This window comes from Coturnix japonica, chromosome 2 (assembly GCF_054131305.1).
Source record: "Coturnix japonica strain WE chromosome 2, WE-NBRP24, whole genome shotgun sequence".
Taxonomy (NCBI): Eukaryota; Metazoa; Chordata; class Aves; order Galliformes; family Phasianidae; genus Coturnix; species Coturnix japonica.
Genome location: NC_140664.1, coordinates 134067485 through 134088774, shown reverse-complemented (window position 1 = coordinate 134088774; position 21290 = coordinate 134067485).

Below are 21290 nucleotides of genomic sequence, written 5' to 3'. Positions count from 1 at the left end.
CCACAAAGTGCCAATAACCCTGTACCAGGTGCTGGCAGCCCCACATGGCTCATATCTGCCATATGTCCATGTGCTCTTTGTATTATTTCCTAGGTAAATAGAATCAGATTCCAGGGGTTTAATTTTCCCTTTAGTGCATCTATGGATTTTACTTAATGATGCTACAGACCCCCAAGGAGTGGGGGGGCAGCAGAAAGACTCTTACCCAGCTATGAAGAAGGTCTTACTGGGGAGATCGCTGTGTGTGACATGTCTTTTACAAGAAGATTTCAGAGTAGAGGCCAAGACTCATGTCCTGGCTTAATGTCTTACTGCAAATGAAACCGGTTCTTGAAGAGTGAGTTTCCTGTAATTTGGAATCACGGGAGATGTTTGTATGGTTTATCCTTGCATGTGAGAGTGATGTTAGAATCACAGAATCATTAAGGTTGGAAAAGACTACTAAGATCATCTACTCCAACCAGCAACCCACCCCCACCATGCCCACTGATGTATGTTTCTCAGTGCCACATCTCCACAGTTCTTGATCACCTCCAGGGATGGTGACTTCACCACCTCTCTGGGCAGTCTGTGCTACTGTATTACCATTCTTTCTAAGAATAAATTTTTCCTAATATCCAATCTGAATCTACCCTGAGGTTCATCACTGGGACCTCACTGTGAAGGCAGCCTCAGACCTGCAAGTCGCCATGGCTTTACCTGTGCCTCACAGTGGGGTGAAAGACCCTGTGGTCCATGCTGTGGCTGGCCCTGATGCACTGATGTGCACCCACACCCTTTGCCTGACAAGTGCCATGGGAGAAGAATGTGCTTGGAGCCTTCAGAAACAGAAGCAGGAAAAGATCCCCAAAGTGCTGTTGGCTTTCAGGTGTGCAGAGTGTGGAAGCATCGTGTGATGAGTGCCTATAAAATCAAAGAGAGGGCAGGCAGATTCAAGGGAGATGATCAGATCATCTCTGGCATGGTTGGACTTTTAACCTCACTTGCTTCACATTAACTTACCATAAAGTGGAAATAATAACCAGAGCTCCAAGGCAGCTTTTTTTTTTGACAACCGGTAAATAGGCTAAAAATTCATTTTCATCAGCCTGAATTTATGTGCAAATTTGGGTTTCTTATTCATGCATGCTCCATAGACTCTGCAGCTCAGACAGGCATCTCTCAGCTTATCATGTAGGTATTGGTCTGCTCTGAGCAGTGAACCTGCTTGTAGGCATCCAGGGCACACACTTCAGGAGGTGGTCTACCCAAACCCACCCCTGTTCCCATAAGTGTTTAATTGCATAGAGTGGAATGGTGCCAAAGAGATGCAGGTTTTCTCAGGCTGAAGCACTGGATAAATTTGGGTCTTCAACATCCTTGCAAGTCTTCTGAAATGCCTACCTTGAGGTAATCTGCTAGTCTTTGAGCTCTTTATTTCCTATGACCAAACAAAATCCTTTCCTCCAGGTTCGAGGGAACGTTTCAAGGCATATAAAACAACATCTGGGGTTCTTTATTTTGACCAGATAACATGAATAAAAACATGATTTAGTTTAAACCAGAAGGTATACATTTCACAAAATTGAAAAAGATAACGCATTATTTGAAAGCTTAGGTAATAACATTCTTCCAGTTTTATCTGTTCTGCACTTCTGAGTCTTGAGCAAGGCCCTCTAAAACGGATGGAGGCTCCTAGGTTCCCGTGAAATACGATGAACAGTAATAAATGGTCTGTGGATGGTATAAAGGGAAATTTGAATCTCAGAGCTAACAATGATCAATTTACTACATGCCTGCGGGAGCTAAAAATCATATAAGGAAAACATAGAAACACGGCAGCCGGGCAAGGGAACGAGATGAAACTAGGCCAGTTCGAGGATGCAATATTGTTATTTGTTTATGTCTTTTCTGTTAAAATGAATTAAATGCCCACAGCAGATAAAAGGTTCGTCTACCAGTGCCAGAGCTCCCGAGTATCTTATATTATTCCAGCACTAATTACATTTCATAAAGCTACCAAATATACCATAACTAACATTTATTGGCCAATGAAATGTTGCTGTAAGTTAATAATTACGGATATATGTAGACAATAAAAAGTGGAACATCAGCCTGGATGCAGGATGGGAAATTAAATGGAGGTCCTTGAACATTCCCTCTAGCTACTTACACTCAAGCAGAAACTCTCATAACCCCAGAGGTAGGAGGATTTCCTATTTAGCTGCCAGCACACTAGGCTGCTTACAGTGTGCACTATGCTATACACAGAATAAACTTCCCGCTGTAACCTCAGCTCTTCCCTGCCACCTATTCAGGTTACTTGTAGATGGACTGCTGCTTTGGGGCAGGTTGGGAGTGAAAAGGAGCCTGGCAGAAGCAGAGCTGCAATTCATCCTGGGAACACATTGCTAAAAGTTTTGCCACCGGCCAAAGCAGCCTTCAGCAGTCCTCTGTAGAAATAAAAGTCAGGAGGTCACCTCCCCTCTGGTCATTCACCAGGACAAGGATGAACCTGCTTCTCAAACCACATCCAGATACAGTTCCAGGAGTCAATGCTTGATTATTATTATTCATTTTCTTTACTCGGCTGACCTGAGAAAAGCTTGGTTACACCAAAGAAGGAGGAATCAGACCCTTTCTAATACTTTTTGCCTATTGGCTGACAGGTCTCATCTTCACTCCCACTGATCCCCACGTAGCCAGTAACCAGATACTCCACTGTTTTTTTCACTCTGCAATGCTCAGAGCTTTAAATGAGCTGGGCTGCTTGGGTACAGATTCTCCCTCTAAGACTCTTACTTCCTTATGTAATGAGATTTAGAAAGACTTAAAAGAGCAGTAAGGAGATGAGGAAGGTCAAAAATGCTATTAACTATAAATAAATACTCTGTCGCACTGGAGACACAGCACCACCATGGTTCAGATGTACCTTCATCAGCTTGAAGGGATAGTGTTGAGCTGTCACTCCTTGTAGACACATACCTGTGAGTAGAAGGAAAGCCTGGGAAAAGAGAGAGTATTCTGTGGGATACTGAAACTGTAGGATGATACTTTCCTGTGCAGGAACTCTTAAGAATCTCTGAGTAGGAGACCAGGCTTCACTGTCATCATGTCATACCCTATTTTTAAAAACCTCCAGGGATGATGACTCCCTCATCTCCTTGGGCAGCCTGTTCCGATGCCTCAGTTGACATACTGGATACCTCCAACTCCTGAAGTGACAAGATTTCCCCTCTTACAGACTGTTCCATGGCCTGAGAAATACAACAGTACAAAGTGTGACCTAATATTCAAACTAGGCTTCCCACCCTCACAATTTTATCCCATTACTTCTAATTAATCCCCTTTACAGTGACTGTTTTTTCTTCCGGGCATATATAATTGCTGATTGTTGCCACAGGGCTAATTCCCTTCCACATACGGTTGGTGTAAATCTGTTCTATAGAAGTGTCAGAGCATTGGGAAGTTTAAGTTTTGTCTTGCTTAATTCCATGGGGAAAAGACTGCAAAAATATCTAGAAGTTGTCCTATTAGCAGTGAGACAACAAAAAAGCCCTGGATGGGGCACTGGCATCATGGTGTGATACAGATGGCAACTCCCATCTGCTTATAAACATGGCACCACTTTGGTATATCAGCATTTTCTCCTTCCAGGCCCTCCACAGTACACTGACCCCTACTATTTGCAGGTCATTTTGGTTCCATAAATGATGAAACAAGATGTTGAGCATTGGGGAATATCCTCCTGTGGATGTAAGCACATAACTCCCATTAATGTGAAGGGGAGTTATGCACATGCATTGAGCTAAGGATGTGCTCTCCAGTCTTCAGAGCACACTTGACAAGTCTGAGTAATCTGTGGTTGATTTTAGTTTTCTCCCCAGAGCTCTTGATGAAGGGAGATGCATGAGAAAGCCGGTGTACAAGGCATTAGCATCAAGGCACAAGTGAAAGAGCGCTCAACGGGATTATTAGTGCTTACGCAGCACAAGTAATGGATGGTGTCCTATAGGAATACTTTACATTCAGGAGTCATCAGTCTGGCCTCTCTTTTCAGTGTAAATCAGGAGTGGTGGCTGAAACAAAAGGGAACAAAACTAAAATTAGATGAAAAGCTTTTTTACCTTTTCCTTTTAGTGGTTGGGAAAATCTGTTTCTCTCTCCTATCTTCATTTAACTCATGGGTAAATAGCTGTATGTGTTGGCCACGTGCTCCACTCGTTCATACTGTCTTCTGTTGAGAAATCCCTGTTTCCTTGCTTCCACTTTATGCCACACCATGCTCAGGCAGGATCTGGTCATCATCACATGGAGAAGTGAGAAACCCACAACCCACATAGCAAAGAAGGAGAGAATGACTGGAGGTGAATCCTCACCTGTGTGGGATGGGCAGCAGTAGCAGAGAATGATTGATGTGTGGAGCCTACACTGGGACTCTCAGGAAAATTAATTCATTTTCTATTCACACTTTAAGTTAATTTGGATTATTTAATCCACATTAGGCTCCTTTATGCACACTCTTTTTCAGAATTAGTGTGTCCCTAATTCAGTTTACAACATAAATTAAGCTCAGCCAAATTAATGCTATGTTATACTTGAATGAGGGTCTGTGAAGAGATTTAATGTGGTTTAATTATCCACTTTGCATATCAAAAAATGCATAAAATATCACATTAAGTTACAAAAACAGGAGCATGAGGGACAGGAAGCTGAATCTCTTACTCCCGCAATATGGCACTGGATGACAACCCAACTCCTTCTGTTTAGCTTGGGGGATCGGGGTTTTGGGGAGGTGGACAGAACAGTGCCTTCTTGATGCATCGCTTTGCAATTTGCACAGCAGGTGTTGAGGACCCAGAAGGAAGAAAACAGCTAAGAAAGAATCACATAGCTAAAAAAAATCTTAAAGCCTTTGGAAGGGCCCGTCTGTATCTCCTGAAGGGTGCTGATGATTACAGGGAACTGGAAAATGGCCAATGTAAAGGGAAGGGAAAGAAAGAGTGGAAAAGCAATTTAACTTCAATTTCTATAAAAAACACTGACACAACAAAGCTGTTTGTAAACATTTCAGAGAGAGCCAGGAACACTAAGAAACACTCAGTTTGGATTTTTTTAGGCTAAACCAATCTGATGCTTTTATTTGGCAGTCTGAATAGAAGAAGAGCAGTAGAGATTGTACCTCAACTGCAGCAACTTGTATCTTTTCCTAACAAGGTGAGACACTCTAGTTGAAAGTACTATAGAGCTACACCTATATATATATATATACAGGAAAAATTATGCATTTGTGGAGCAGTAATGAGTTGCTCACTTGCAAGAAAGAGGTGGATATCGGGAAAAAAATCTTCCAGGTTCTGTCTGAGATGTCACACTAGGCAATATTTTCCTATGACAGCATAAACTTTATGTTTACATATTCACACACATCACTACAGAGGGAGGGGCTACTGCCACACATGGGGCTAGAGACCAAAATAATCCTGGCAAATGATATATGTTGTCTGAAAGAGTAGGATAAATGAGCTTCATCCTTAAGGATATCAAGATCGGAGACGAACAACAGCTGCACTGCTCCAAAGCAGGAGAAACAGACTGGGTGGCAGCTCTGAAGAGGACTTGAAGGTTGGAGTGAATGTGCAGCTAGATGTGAATCAACAAGGTTATGCTGAGAACAGCAAACACCATGCTGAGGCAGGCAAAGAGCACCATCGTATTTAAGATGTGTGAAGAAAGCCTTCTGCTCCATTTACGGCTGCTAAAGGCTTTACTGGATAACTTTTCCTTGATTTGACCACTATATGTCAGGAGAAGTCAGATTAATGGGAAAGAGAGCAGAGGAGATTCAAAAAATAAAAATAAAACATAAAGAATAAAAACAAAATTTGTATGATTTCTGCAGAACAAAAGCAGGGAAAACCTGAGAAAAGAATATGGAAAGAGCAGAACCACTGATGGTTGGGCTGGATGGTCTTAGTGATCTTCCCAACTTTAATGATTCCATGATTCTGTAACTCACTGTAATTTCAAACACGTAAGAAGCAGCTGGAGATAACCTGCCTGGAGATAAGTCTGCCTGATTATAGATCTGCTGGGATGATACTGACTTCTGAAAATGGGGACAAATCTGCCTTTCTGTAGATGGACATAACGTAGACCAAGGTCCTCAAACTACTTTCATGTATCTGCAGCAATCATAAAAGAAAAACTTTGCAATGTAAGCAATTGCCAGGTTTTAGTCACAAAGCCTCATTTCCTGGGAGACTGAATAAATATGGTTCCTATAAAGGTTTTTACCCTTTTCAACAAAGCAAAAAGAGTTTCAAGACTGCAGGAGCACATAGAAGTAACCTCATGTCAGCATCACTTTATCATTGAACCCACATCCACCTGCTTCTTACTCAAAGGACAAAAACAAAATGTGTGTAAACACAATGAAAGGAGAATTGTTTATGTGCTACCCCCAAATCAGCAACCATGAACTCTGGCTGATTTTGCTCATCATCCATTAAGGGAAATGGCTATAGGTCATCTATGTGATTACCTAACACTCAGGAGAGGCAATAAAGCTCAGCTGGAAGTGTCACGCTGCAGAAAAAAGTAAGGCAAGCCCAACTCTTGGTTTTGTTTTTCACTACATTACTTCAGTTAACATAGTGCACTGTTAACATTAACTCCTGGCCATATATTGCTTTATAGATAGACAATCGATAGTGTGACTGAAATATGATTTTGTTAAAACGTCTAGGGGGCTGTATGCATTTAGCTTTCACACTATTTTCAGAAAATGAACATCAATATAAAAATAATGAGCCTCATAAAATAAAGCCTAGTTCATGTGGCTGAGCTGGCTTTTAAGAAAGGGGGCAGAGATTTATACTAAAGGCATCACAAAGGAAACAGCTTAGAACAACATTCAGCATCTCTTTCAACCCCAATCGAAGGACGTTCAAGGCCAGCATTGAAACACAGCTTGCCTTTGCTCACTAGGGCATGCACTGGGATGGCAGTGCTTGGCAGGAGTTCTTGGACATGCCAGCAAGAGGAAACTGCAGCAAGGCCTTTGACATGAATACAAAATCACTTCGTATTTGGAGATCATCATCATAAGCCACAGGATGCGTTTCTGTAGTCAAAATGCTTCTGCTTACAGAACTCCAGACTTTAAGCAGAGTCCATCCTGGTGACTGTAGGACCAAGAAAGAGGAGAATAAAGTACGTGGGACTGTAAGGGTACCGGCTGGTGCTGGCAGGGAATGCCCTGCTCCCCCTCAATGAACCACAGCCTTTCATACTGCTGCCTTATCATCTGCTGTTTTTGTCTGGGTTTCCCCGGGATGAAAATACTAGGGGTAGGGTTGGGACTGAAATGGAAAAAAATAGGCAAATTCCAACTCTTTGACAGCCAGGTGATGTAACACGAAACTTCACATTCTGCACCTCAAAAATGAGTGTAGATGTGGGAGTTCCACATCTGTGCTAAATAATGAAAGACAGAAAATATACATCAAAGTCGAGAGAAATTAGGACGTGTATATTGAAAATGATGCCCTCCCATTCCCACCCCTGTATTCGGCAGGATTTCCTAGTACTGCATTTTTTTGAACCCTCTGAAACATTTTGAAGTAAATGAAAAGGTGACAGTGCTTCAGAGAGTAATGTTGAAAGGGAAGACTGTAAAACACCTGGATGACAGCAACCTGGATGAAAGCTGATGGAGGACAGTTCATTTTCAGACCAGATCCCTTTTAGCTCAGTTAAAGCAAGTCTTCCTCAGCCTCCAACATTTTAACTGGGTGTCTCCATTCAGGAGTGAAGGTACCAAATCTCCTCACCAAGCCATGAACAATCTTCTGCTCATGGCTTTCTCTTCCTACTCAGGGGACCTTACAGTGGCTGTGATGTCTCCAAGGAAAAGATATTCAAGTGCAAAGCTCAGCTTTGACATTTCCAAGCTATACATTGTAGTGGCATAGTGCAGTGGTCATTAATGCTGGCAGAGCAGCAGGAAGCATCACAAGAAACTGCTCAGGATTAGGTCTAAATGGGTATCAGCCCATCAGTGTTCCTCTTACTCTGAAAACCAGGATTAGACATTCACACACATCAACATAGAGCAAAAAAATGCTTTAAATCAGAGGAGCTTGAAACAAACTGATTACGTCTCATATATTGCTGAACTTCACCTGAGCTTGGATTTCTTTTCTCTTTTATGCGTGCACCTCTGATATGAATTTCTGAAAACTCTCCTTTTGTTTCCAACCCACTAAAACATGAGGTGTTGTTCTGAAAAACAATTAAATGTTCTGCGTTACTAATTAGGGATGTGCATAGACTGTACAACTTGCCACCCCAGTCAGGCAGGAGGAGAATATTAAAACCCGTTTCTTTCTGCAGGTGTTGTACAGTACCAGCTGGCTTCAGCTTGCCTCAGGGAAAGTCCTTTCATCTATCACATGTTGTGTTACGGGTGGATTATGTCATATCACATCCAATTACCTCATGTCATGTCAGTTCTGACATAATGCAACAGAACACACTTGTGAGGTGCAGATCAATGTAGCAGGATGCATCAGAAATGTTTGAAAGACGCAACACTGCCTGCACCCATGGGCTAGCTTTGGGCACTAAACTGTCGTTTGGCAGCTGTTTTATCTTTGTCCTTTGCAAGAGCAAACTTCTACCTCACTGCCCACGTCTCAGTAATCTTTGCATAAACTCAGATGTTGTTCTGCAATCCTATTTTTCATTTTGATGTAAGATGCAGGTTAGTCAGTCTAGCATTGACCAGCCAAAGTTGCGGGTCAACAGATCAACATCCAAATGATTTGTTATGAGACAGTACACAAGAGGTTGACCTACATGGCCTGTGGAATGGTCCTGCCTTTAGAACAAAGAGAATCTGGATGGATATGAGGAAAGGAGAGAAAGAATCAGCACTGAATAATCAAACGTCATCTCCAAATCCACTCTGAGAAGAACTCTTAGCAGCAGAAATCCCGCTACAGAATGGTCAGTTCATTGTACAGCACAGACACAGCAGGAACAGCAATGGGTGCTGATGCAGTGACAGAGGAAGGCAGCAAAAAAGTTACCACAAGCTGAAGCAATCACAGGAACACAGGCATGCACATCTCCTTCTAAAAGCAGCACATGCAGCAGCCCAGAGCCCAGCTGAGTATGCGAGGCTGGTCTGACTGTTTAATGTTTGTTTACATGTTTCCTTTCTTTTTTTCACTTGTCTCAGAAAGGCAAGCTCCCAGGGAAGGAATTTAATCACTACCCTCTCTTATTTAAGAGTGTGGCTGAGAGCAACTCCTGAGAGGATGACAGGACTGCTATTCTTCCCTGCTGTGAGCAGAGGGAATGGCTTCCCTTTAATCCTCAGTCCTGCTACTCTGTAATGTGTTCTCCACCAGCACAGTGACTGTGAACATGAGCCTCTCTCTTCTTGCACCTCTTCCAGCTCAAAACTTACATTTTTTACCAGATCTGAAGTCAGACACTCTCTGTGCCCTTTCCCCACACAAAAAGGTGTTAAATGAGCAGGACTGTACAGACCTCAGCCTGGTTCCAATAAGATCTGATTCAACATATATCTTCCACTTTTCCCACTACCTTCTAGAACTGCATCCAGGGTATATGTTCTTTACTGTTTCCAAGTTGTCCCTAGGTCCTGGAGCTACATAGGACATTTATGATCTTCATGCTAAGAACTAAGAGATCAGCTGTGTGACATTTTAGTGGTAGGAGAGTAATGCTCAAGGCAGGAATAGGCTAGAAATAGGCATGAACCATTTTTGAATAATCAAAGGAAACTTTATCCCCTGTTCCTTTGGCATTTTATTTCAAAGGACTTTAATACACCAGAACCGTGGGCATTCTTCTATTTTGTTCCAGGACCAGAGCTGCCCTGCTGTCTCCTTCCCACTGCCCTTGTCAACGATTCCCATAAATGTAAGTGAAATTTCTAAAGGTTGCTGCTGATGTAGGGAGCTGAGGGCAAAGCCCACAAGTGGGACAATCCATGGTTTGCCATGGAGATTCTCCCTCCCAAACCAGCAAACTTTTCCTTGCCTCATGTCTTACAAGTCATATAAATTCCCTGGGGCAGGAGATAAAACTTGCTGTGTTTATGCAGCATGTAGCACAACATGGCCCCATTTCTCCTCATTTATTTTGTAACATGAATATTAAGTAACAATGTCATCATCTTTTATTGATAACAGAACCAGGGCGATGAGGATTTTGGCACAGGATGAGCAATGTGTGCTGGGAGAATTTCATTACATCCCTGATATTTCAATCAATCTACAAATTGCCAGCTGCAGAAATGTGATCATACTGAAAAACTGGATCCTTACCAAAGAGATCAAGTCTCCTTCCTATATCATATATACCTTATAAACTCATGTCCTGTTCCGGCTGTTTTACAACCTCTAGAGAGTGAGCTTAAGGCTCCCATCAAGGACTCAGCTCTGTTATTGAACGCCGTCCTCTAAGTCAATGCTACTGAGTAAAATCTGGCTAGAGAGAAGAAAAGCCATGCAGAGATGCCACCATGCAAATATTGATTACAAGGATACCTCCCATGTGTAGAACAAAGGCACCTGAAGTCTGTGCTGCCTCAAAATACTTTATGACATATGTCAGGTCCTACTCTCCATGCACAGTAATTTTATGAAGCTGCACAAAGGGGAACTCCTAAAAAGGAAGAAGGAGCATGAGACTATGCCTGAAATAATTGGGGTACTTTGTACTGGTTAATGACCCTTTCAATTATACTTCAAGATACCTGTCTGTCATCTCTGCCTATACAGAGACACGAGGAAACTGTCTGAATGTAGATGTTTCACAAGACTTGACATCCCTTAAGGCACGTCCTCTCTGTCATACAATTGCATTTTTGCAGCTTTGGTAGCTTTGGTGAGCAGGCTGCCAGATCAAAGGCATTTATGGGAGATGATGATGATGGAGGTGGAGAATGTGAGAGGCTGATACAGACTGCAGCAGATCTAGGTTATAATAGTGAGAATACGGTAAAATCCAGAAGATATACAGATTTGGACTGATATCCCAAACTCGTCTGACCTTGTTAATCTTCCGCATTTCCACTATCACTTATGATAAAAGGGAGCCATGAATTAGATGGAATAGTTTTACATACCTTTCAGAAGCAAAAGTTACTGTAATTTACAGTGTCTTTTTTTCCTAGATGAACATTGAGCAGTGAGACTATGGGGCTTTGACAGGTTCCATATAACATTAAAGCAAACAGTGAGATAATAGAAATCACATTTAACTGCCAATGAAGAAGAGAAAAGCCCAGCAGTTCTTATCTCAGCTTTATTAGTCCCTGTGCAGTGCTGTTAGCTTTTACTGTTGTTGACGCACCAAATATCCAGTTCCATAATTTGTGCTGCATTACTTATCACACAGATGGGAACGTGAGAGGAATCTAGGTGCATCCAAAGAGCAAAAATTAGAACAATTGCAGAGAGAGAACATCACAGCACAAAAGCCATTCCTTTGCATTAGAGTTACAGTCCTGACCTATGAAGAATACCCCAGAGCTGTATCACAACACCCTCTCCTTGCAAGAAGTCTCCAAGGTTTTGCATTCAACATGCCCTACAAAGTATATGAAAATTATATATAAAAGAAGAAATGAAATGCTCTCCATAAAGAGCTAAATTATCTAACCCAGAGTCAGAAACCATAGCTGAACCATTGGTAGAGTGCTAAATAGTCCTTCTGAGAAATGGGTCTTGTTGGGTTGGGCACAGCACCTCACTAAGCTGGAATCTAAAACTGCTGAATGGCCCAACACATATCAGACCATGCAGTTCTGGTCAAATGTAAAAATTAACCATGCATGAGTAAAAAGAAAGGCAAAAAAAGTCTGAAACCACAAGGTGACATCTTCTTCTCTCACTACAACAGAAGTACCACTACAGCAACTGGAAAAAATATTGAGCCCCCACATAACAGAATCAGTCAAACCCAGCACATCAGAGTGATCAGCACATTACTGAGAATAAAGACAATCCTTCCCAGCTAAGACTGGGCTAGCGCATCTCCAGAAGATCTCCTTTAACCACCAAAGCATCTGGCTTAGTTCAAACAGCAATCTTGCTGATGGTCTCCTGAGGTGTCACAGCTGATGGACTCATTTCCATTTAGATGCCAGAGCAGCAAAGCATCTGTAAACTTCATAATCTCGATCATCTTCAGCCCAGGGAGCCAGAGACAATTGTGTTTCCATTCAAGCAAGAAAAATGCTTGAAATGTCAACATGTGTAAAAACACCTAACTCTTTAAAATCCCAGCTGATGGCAGCTGTCTCAAACATGATCACTCTGTGTTTAGGAATGAGAGGTTGAAAGGTATATTTTTTGATTTAGGAACAACTTGGAAGTGCTTAAACACTGAAACAAGCAGCTTTTAATTTCATACATGCAGGAGATGAAATGGGAAACAAAGACTGTGAAGAGAAAGCTGTGGTCATCTCAAGAAGCTCTGATACCTTCCTGGGGGGTTGGAAGTAGATGATCTTTCAACCCTATGATTCAATGATTTTATGAAATCATTATATTACATCTATATGATATCAATAAATATATTCCTGCATCTCATAAGCAAATACAAAGCAGCTGTGACACTGCATCTTGTGACATGCCGTTATAACTAAGGTGGCTAAAGTTGCTTGAGGCTTAAAAAGACCAGAGCCTCACAGCTAACTAGAGATCCTTCTACACAGTACCCTCAGCTAAACACAATCCCACCAACATCTCTCCTTTACTTAAGAATGAGAACCAAAAGAGCTATATGCATCTAGCAGTGAAAATACAAACTAAGGACAAAGTTTGAACCCTCAGCATGCTGATTCACCATTGGGTCTTCTTGTCTGCCTGACTCTACCTTAACTACAGATGCCAAAACCCGACCAGTTCTGCTGTATTTTGAGACTTGATGCCCCACAGCAGGATCATGGTTAGCAAAAAGTGTAGTGCAAGTCATTACATACATCAGAGTACACCTTGGTGTGTCAACTTTGGGAGCTTTTATAGACTGTCAGAGAAACTCATAGATGGCCAAAGAGTCAATCTGCACAGCATCTACATGCTCATCTTTAGTCTGATTTGCAAAGCAGTAGAGCTGCTCTCATTACTGCTCAAGGTCTTTCTTGCAGGGATGCTCAAATGGCTGATTTCTGTCTCCAAGCTTGCAGTATTGGCTGTTCAGTTTCATAAGTTTGTTTTCAGTAGAGTGTGCTGCATCAACATAAGGCAGCTTTTCCATATCTCACCATCTCTTTATTCTATCACTACAGCTGGGTTAGAGTGCAACTTGCCATTTAGCACTGTGCCAGGGCATTTAGAACAGTTACCTCCAGGTTAGCAGGAGTGTACCAGCTCTGTATCGATCCTTTGTCAAATACCGTGCACATGGATCCAAGGCTGGTTAAGAACCATTTCCTCTAAAAGTCAATATTTATTCATTAACAACCTTTTAGCTGGTTAATTGAAAGTGACAGGATGAGTTTTTTGCCAAACAGATTGCATTTTACTGAGTAATTTCTAATTTACGGTAAATATGATTGAAAATAAAAGTTCATTTCTGGTATCAGTTTAAAAATGGTTTTTGCTTCCAACAATTGTACCATAGGGAACTGCTAGGCTCTGATTGACTTGTATGTCTGTGTGTGTGCATGTTTTCTGAATTGCAGTAACTTAGCTGAGTTTGTCTCTCAATTCTGAGTATCAGAGCAAAGGGACCTTGCAGAGAAGGTGACGGTAAATTGTGTTAAAGACTGATTATTCTGCTATTTCACCTTCTGGCTCTTTTTTAAGCAGGATTAGATGTGTGTTTTTTTTTCTCTCCCTCCCCCTAGCATTGCTTATACGTTTGAAAACCTAAGCACCTAGGGGTTAATATGCTCCAGATAATAGTATAACAGAGATTTAAAAAACAAGTCAGATGCAGAGTGCTCTGAACAACACTACTCGCATTGTGGAAACACTTATAAATGGGCACAAAAAGGAATAATAGGTGCAAAGAGATTTTATTGCCTCAGTAACAAAAGCACTCAGCTTGTTAGCATGCTGAGCTCCTGCCATCCCTTCAGCTCCTCTCACTCTTACAGGTGAAGAGCACGATCTCTTTTGCTTGAAACGTGGATTACGGAGCAGTTGAGAGACTGAAGCTTCTCAAACTGTACTCCTGGCTGAGACAGAGTGTGGGAGCTACTCTGAAGAGTGACACCATAAAGGCAACCCTATTTTATTTTGTCCGCCAAGACTACACCCAATGCACATAAATAAATAGGTACAGGATGGTCTCCCTTCCACCCAGTTTTGAATGTCGACAGGAGTATTTCTCATTTATGTATCAAAGAAAAATGAAGTGTCCTGAGCTCTCACTTGGGAACCAAACCCACAGAGGAAACTGGCACCAGACCTCAGCCTGCTCACTGCCCAGCCCAAGGAGGGGGTAGGCAGGGTGCAGCCCCTCTACCCTAATTTCAATATCCAAAAGTCAGACGTCTGAGACCTGCTCACCCTCAGCCTCTTTTATAACCAATGGGGAGATGGGAAGTGATCTCATCGTAAAATAAGCGTCTGGGAGAGGTCAGGAGAACTGCCCTCTAGAAAGGGCCATTTTTCTCCACTGAGAAAACATAAATGAATCCTGCAGTGATTGTTCCACTGAACATAAAAGAAATGTGTAATCACCATGCTTTAAACTTAAGCACCTCTAAACTTCTCTATTGAAAGCATATCTAAAGCAGAGTGAATGGCTCCCATTTTTAATTGATCATTTATCCCTCTGAAGTTCTTTGAACCTGACCATAAATTCCTCAGACAGCAACCCTACAAGGCTGAGCTGCAGGGGTAGGTGCTGTCCCCAGCTGATTGAGGGGGTGGATGTACCTCTGATTACAGGTAGTCAGAAAAGAAGTGCAACAGGATTATGCTTTTCACTGAGCTGTTACTCAGAGCCATGCTTTGGGATATTCATAGGAATGAATAATGAACTGTGTAGATACCCTAGCTCAACATTTAAATACCAGGCAGAATTGTTTTGCAGTTTAATTAGCGACTACTTAGTGGGTGGAAGGGAGGGTGTAATATAATTATGCTAGCCTTACCACATCAACAGAGATTGCTCAAGAATTGCATTTTGGCCATTTTACCCATGCAGAGATAGAAAGCATGGGCATACCTGGGAATGTGAGGGGGTTAGTCCTTGCCCCCTGCTTTCTGGACAGGTTTGTAGGAGTTTTCTTTCTTCCAAAGAAGAGTACCACAGGTGGAAGTTTGTGCTACACAAATTTTCCCCCCTTACATCCATGCCCACAATGTGACTGTTCATATCAGCAATGTACCACAACTAGCATTTTCTTTAGAACTGTCTTAAAACAAGGTAACATTTATCAAGCAGTTCCTTTTTATTTATCCATTTCCTACTATGTTTCAACAGAAGTTTCTGCGACTTTATGGGGATTTTTTTCAATAAGCAAATCTTTAAAATTCAATATAAGACCTTTGGGACCAGTGCTTGATTTCCTCATTAATTTTTCTTTAAATATATATATATATTTCATTCAAGGTAAATGTTTACCAACCCATTCAGTCCCTTTCAGCAGCAGAAATGAAAAAAAAATCAGCTCTTCAACTCTAACTCACCTGCAACCACAGCTGAGGTTAACTCATGTTCACCCATCATCTGATACAGATATCCACCGACATGATGTAATCAAAGTATGGAGGAAAGAGCCAGGAGCTCCTTTCTTGGTATTTTGGGGCCGTACGGCCACATTTAGAGGCAGAAGTAGGAGATGAAGCACCAGAATGTCATACCTTCAGCACAGCTCTCTCAGGAAATTCAGCAGTGGGCAGGAACTTATCAATGGTGTTTACCAAAAAAAATTGTCATGGACAACACACAGAAATGTCCCTTTTAGGTGTCAAGGGACATATGTCATCTGTGGGGCATGAAAATTATTGTCTTAGCATTGTGTTCATTGTTTGAAACCTGGAGATAAGCAAAGAAATCCTTTTTCATCCCAAGCATCCCACCCCCTCAATTCAACATAAGACACTAGTTGATGAAATACTGGGACAGTAATAGGGATAAATATGAGTGTCCTATAACCAAGTTATAAGTAGGTTTCCACAACACTTGCTTCAGTAATGAGAGGTTTCATTTCAGCGTTTTGCTTCCTGAACAGTCCCCTTGAAATCCTGATAATGCTCACAGTACAAGGTCCTACATGGAGTAATAACCTCATTCAAGGATATTGGTAGCTTAAATATCTCATCTAGTATCTTTTAGGGATCAAGAGACAAGAAATGCCATCGTTCCAGTATGACACAATCGGGAGGAGGGCATTATGTTAAAGCAGCACGTTGGACTCAGCAGAGAGCAGTATCACTGCCAACTATCACAGCTCAGCCTGAAGACAGACCACTTTTGTTTTAAATCTCTCTGGCTATACTTCCTTTGGGATGATGCAATCCTCAAAGCAAATTAACATACATAGGAATCTCCATTGCATTGGAATATGTCATCAGAAATAATTTTTTTTAATAGCGTTCTGCCAGGGCTATGACAGAGTTAGCAAGTCATCTGAATACAGAGATGTTGCTGCTACCCTGCAGTGCCAGAAACCCAGACCCTGTGAACAGTCTTGGGTCTTCATTGTTCTATAATGTCCTCAAAACAAATGTAAAAAAAAAAAAAAATAAAGAAAGAGCATTTTTTAAAAAGTGTTGATTGCAAGCAAATCTGAACTGAAAGTTACTCTTATTTTTCCCCTGCTTGCATTGGTTCTGCAGTACATTTATAGCACAAGAAGGATTTAAGTCCTGGCCTTTAAAGTGGTTTGAAGATGTGATTTTTTGTTCCTGGAAATCCCTGCCTCTCCTCTACTCCGTTGTTACAGAAGAAACCACAGATAATCCTCTGCTTAGGGTTCTGCAGACCAGAGTTCAGTTCTCACACTGCTACACATGTTCTGGGTCACCTTCGGCAAGTCATCTTGACTGTCTCTTAGCAGCTGCTTTCAACAGGAGAATCTCTCTGAAGACCAGATCTGCAGCCAATGAATGCCTCAATAACTCATATCCCAGTGCTTTCATAGAGTCATTGAATCATAGAATGGCTTGAGTTGGAAGGGACCTCAAAGATCATTTAGTTCCAACCCTCTGCTTTCGGTAGGATTACCAAACACTACATCAGATGATAGATTAGGGTTCCCAGGACCCCATCCAACCTGGCCTTGAACACCTCTTGGGCTGGGTCATCCACAACTTCTCTGGGCGGCTTGTGCCAGGGCCTCGTCAACTTCAACTTTCTGTGGCTGCAAAAAGTAGAATTACATCACAACAGGGAAAAAAACAAAGGGAAAAGAATTATGGTGCTCAGTAGGAATCTCAGTGGTCAGGTGAGAAGTAACCCAATGGAGATTATAGTGGCTGATATAGACTTTGGAAACATCAGCATGAAGAAAAAAGCAGACGTGAGTTGTCAGCCCATGCCTCTGGTTTGTGCCTAATAGACTCTCTCCACAATTTCCTCAGACAGGACAAACTACTTCCCAGCAAGTAGCCAAAATGGTTGTTTTTCTTCCTGATACCGGCGACTCTCTCTAGAGTTCGGAGAGGAGTCATCATATCCAAAAGAAATTAGATCAAAGAGGGAATGTGTTGGCAACAGAGCTGTAAGAAATTAGGAAAATCTACCTGGGGAAACACATTGGCTTGTATTTGTTCTTAGAAACGTCATCAAGATTAGGAGCCTTGGGAGAGTTTTGTTAAAGTCAGCAGAAACACATTACAAGTGGGGAAAGTGGGGAAATTAATTTGGGCAGAGAGAAATTAAACATGCATTGAAGTCAGTCAAGAAGGCACTGAGGAGGAGATCCTGGCACGATGTACCCAGGATGCAGGGGTCTAAGAAGTGAAGGTCAGAAGGATCCCCATCATGTGTAATAAAGAGGTGCACCCTCACTGTGGATCAGCAGCCAAAGGAGCACAGCCCTTCCCGATAGTTTGGACCAGGTGTGCATTGCTAGATTGGACATCAAGGGTCAAGAGCAGCTGCAAACAGATCTTGCTAAGATATGAAGCAGTATTTGTGGAGGACAAATCTCTCTCCCAGAGTGGATTGTTTGGAAGCAGAGCTGCAGCAAGTTGGTCAGGATACGAGTCTTAAAAAGGGCAACTCACTGACAAGCAGATGTAGTGAAATCTCCTTTGCTTGAGATGTTCTGACTGGATATTAGGAAAAGTTTTTCCTCCAAAAGAGTGGAAATGCAATAGCACAGGGAGGTGGTGGAGTCATCATCCCCAGAGTTGTTCAAGAACTGTGGAAATGTGGCACTGAGGAACATGTTCAGTGGGCACAGTGGGGTAGGTTGAGGTTGGACTTGGTGATCTCAGTAGTCTTTTCCAACTTTAATTCTTCTATGATTCTGTGACACCTCACAACCCACAGAAGGGTCTTAAATAAAGTTCTTGCACATCTAAGCCAAGTGTCTTACATATATTATTGCTTAGTTGACAGGAGCTGGTATCCACATATCTTCTTATTTTGGAGCATCGGTAGCTTGAGAAACTCACCCTTCCAAAGTTTCACTGATGGGTATCTGTTCTAGGAATAGCATGCTTTTGAAAGATGGGATTTTTTCTGAGTGGAAATTTCTTTGGAAGATTCCCACTCATAACAATAATGGAGAAGAAACTGCAGTTTTATTGTGTAGATCCACTGTGTCTCTTCACAGAGAACCTGTGTAGCACCATTCTTCTCCTAAGTTTTCTCTGCACAAAGTGATCCAGGACTGAAACCTTGGATCAGTGCCCCACTGTGTATTATTAAGGCTCCATTTCAGCTGGATTTCAGCTTTGCTGCCTAAGCCTATGGCAGCTTCATTGTCCTTAGTGGAGCTTAAAGCAGTGAAATATAAGAATAGAAAACGACCTGTTCCTGAGTCTTTGATTTGCTCATGACCATTTCCTTATGGGACTAACAGTTATAAATAGCATTTTCCGACCAGAAAATAACAAAAAGGCCTCTTCTCCCTAAGCAGGACAGGATAAGACTTTCTGCTCATCCTAGGGCAGGAGCAGGGTGGCACAGGGTGACTGACACCAGTCAAGCTGTGACCCATGGCCCTGTTCTGCTCTAACAAAAGGTATAGGTCTCCTCTTTTCCTCTTTGTGATTTCTTGCACAACCTAAAATGAGCTTGACACCAAAGAGGCGTGAGACAGTGCGTCAGAACGAAAGCTAATTTAGAACAATTTGGGTCTGTTTTCTGCATATTCAGAAAAAAAAATAAAATAAAATAAAATAAAATAAAATAAAATAAAATAATAAAATAAGAAGAGGGGCTCATCTTGGCTTGTTAGAGTTTACAATTACTGTAAATCACCTCACCCGTTTCATTACAGGGAAAGCACTGGCATCTCAGTGCCCTCTCCACCACTCAGTGGGATCACAAAGCTTTGCCACTTCGCATTTTGAGATTCACATTGCCAGAAATGAACAGTTGTACAACATGGTGAAGGTGTCCACGTGTGTCTCAGGCTTGATGGCTTCTTCTTAAAGAGATGCCAGCTCTCCATGTGGATAACTCAGTTACCTCTTCAAATGTTTTTTGTACATCTTCACCACCCATATGCATGGAAAATGATGCCTGTAGCGTGCATTAAAACCCCTTCCTTCCAGGGATCTACAAGGACCTAGGGTATCTGCCCTCTGCTTTGCAGGGCACCCTGAAACTCAAGCTGTGCAGTGCTGGGGAGGATGTTTTCCTCCTGGTTCCCTCCTTGCAAAGCAGCTGCATTGCTGCAGGGTGATAAGGGAAAAGAAAGCACAGGTACCTTTGTTTAGAAAAGAGAACAAACAAAGAAAAAATGTTTTCAAAAGTAAACTCAGTCATGAAAGTGGAACATAATTAATGACCCTTTATATGGTGCTGAATATGGAGAGTAAAGCAGCACCCTCTGATCTCCAGACTTTTGTGTTTATTTCTCTGCTTTGCTCTTGCTGGGGGACAAGCAGGCCCTCTCACAATAGCAGGTAATTAGTCAAGGGGCCCGAAGGGATCGAATCTTGTCAAGGGAAACTCATTTATGCAGTCAGGTGATTAAGCCACATGATTGCAGCCGAACACCACGGCGGCCTGTTGAGACACAACTGCACGCTTGTCACATGCCCTCCATAGCACTGGGAAATTGCTATTTTCAGACATCCCACAAGGCATCAGGAAGTGCAGCAAATGAGTTTGGGTACCCAAATGGGCAGCTGGGATAGAGGTGAGTTGGGGGATCCTGCCTGCTGTAGACCCTGCCTGGGAGGGGGGCAGGGCACATGCAGCGATGGCGATGCTGTGATACTTCTCAGAGCAGTCACCGTAACGCATCTCGCCTTGAGAGCCCTTTCCCTGGGAGGATAGCTGGCCTGTTTATAAATATTACCTATAAATAAACCTCTCACTACCCCACATGAGCTACCCGAGTGCTATAATTAGGGCTGTGATGAATCCACATTGTTACAGATGCACTGGACAGCAAATATCAGGCCTTAAATTTCTGACGATGCCAAATGTGAGTGTGGCAGATCAGACACCCTACGCCATTTGTTGAAAATTAATGCCTTATTTATGTTGCCCTGGCTGTATTATCTATCCCCCAGGCTGCTATTATAACTAACACGAGTTTTCTCGGATAGCTGAGCAGGAGACAAAGATCTTCAGGGAGGCAAGAATGTCATGGGAGAGGCAGGATTAGGAGCGTGCTTTATTCAGACAATTATTTTCAAAGCCTGTGATGTTTAGCCCTTTATTATCTTCCCAAGAGTAGCACAGTTTCCCTCTGCTCCTAAGCACTGAGGTACGACCATCTGCTTTTGCAGCATTATTCCCTGTATGCAGAAAGAAGTTCTCTGGAAGTGGAAGAATATTCTACTGTTCACAGTTGCAGATATAATGCTCATTGTCCCATGATGTCTCAGCAGTGCACACCTGGTGGTCCATCTCCACCACCTGTGTCCAGGTTAACCCAGCACTAATACATCCAGAACTGGTTAATCCTAGCTCTGTTGTGGAAGGCTCTGGCAGTGGGAAAGCAAGGACCCCAAGCCCCATCTATGCAGGCTGGATGAAGGCAACCCCAGGCTGCTCCCAAAGAACCATGAAGGTGTTGGACTTAAGCCACCAACTGCATGTGGCAAAGAACAAAGCCAGAAGAGTCAGGAATATTGGTGTGGCTTGCAGATGCCCACAGGTCCAAGCATCATTTCACA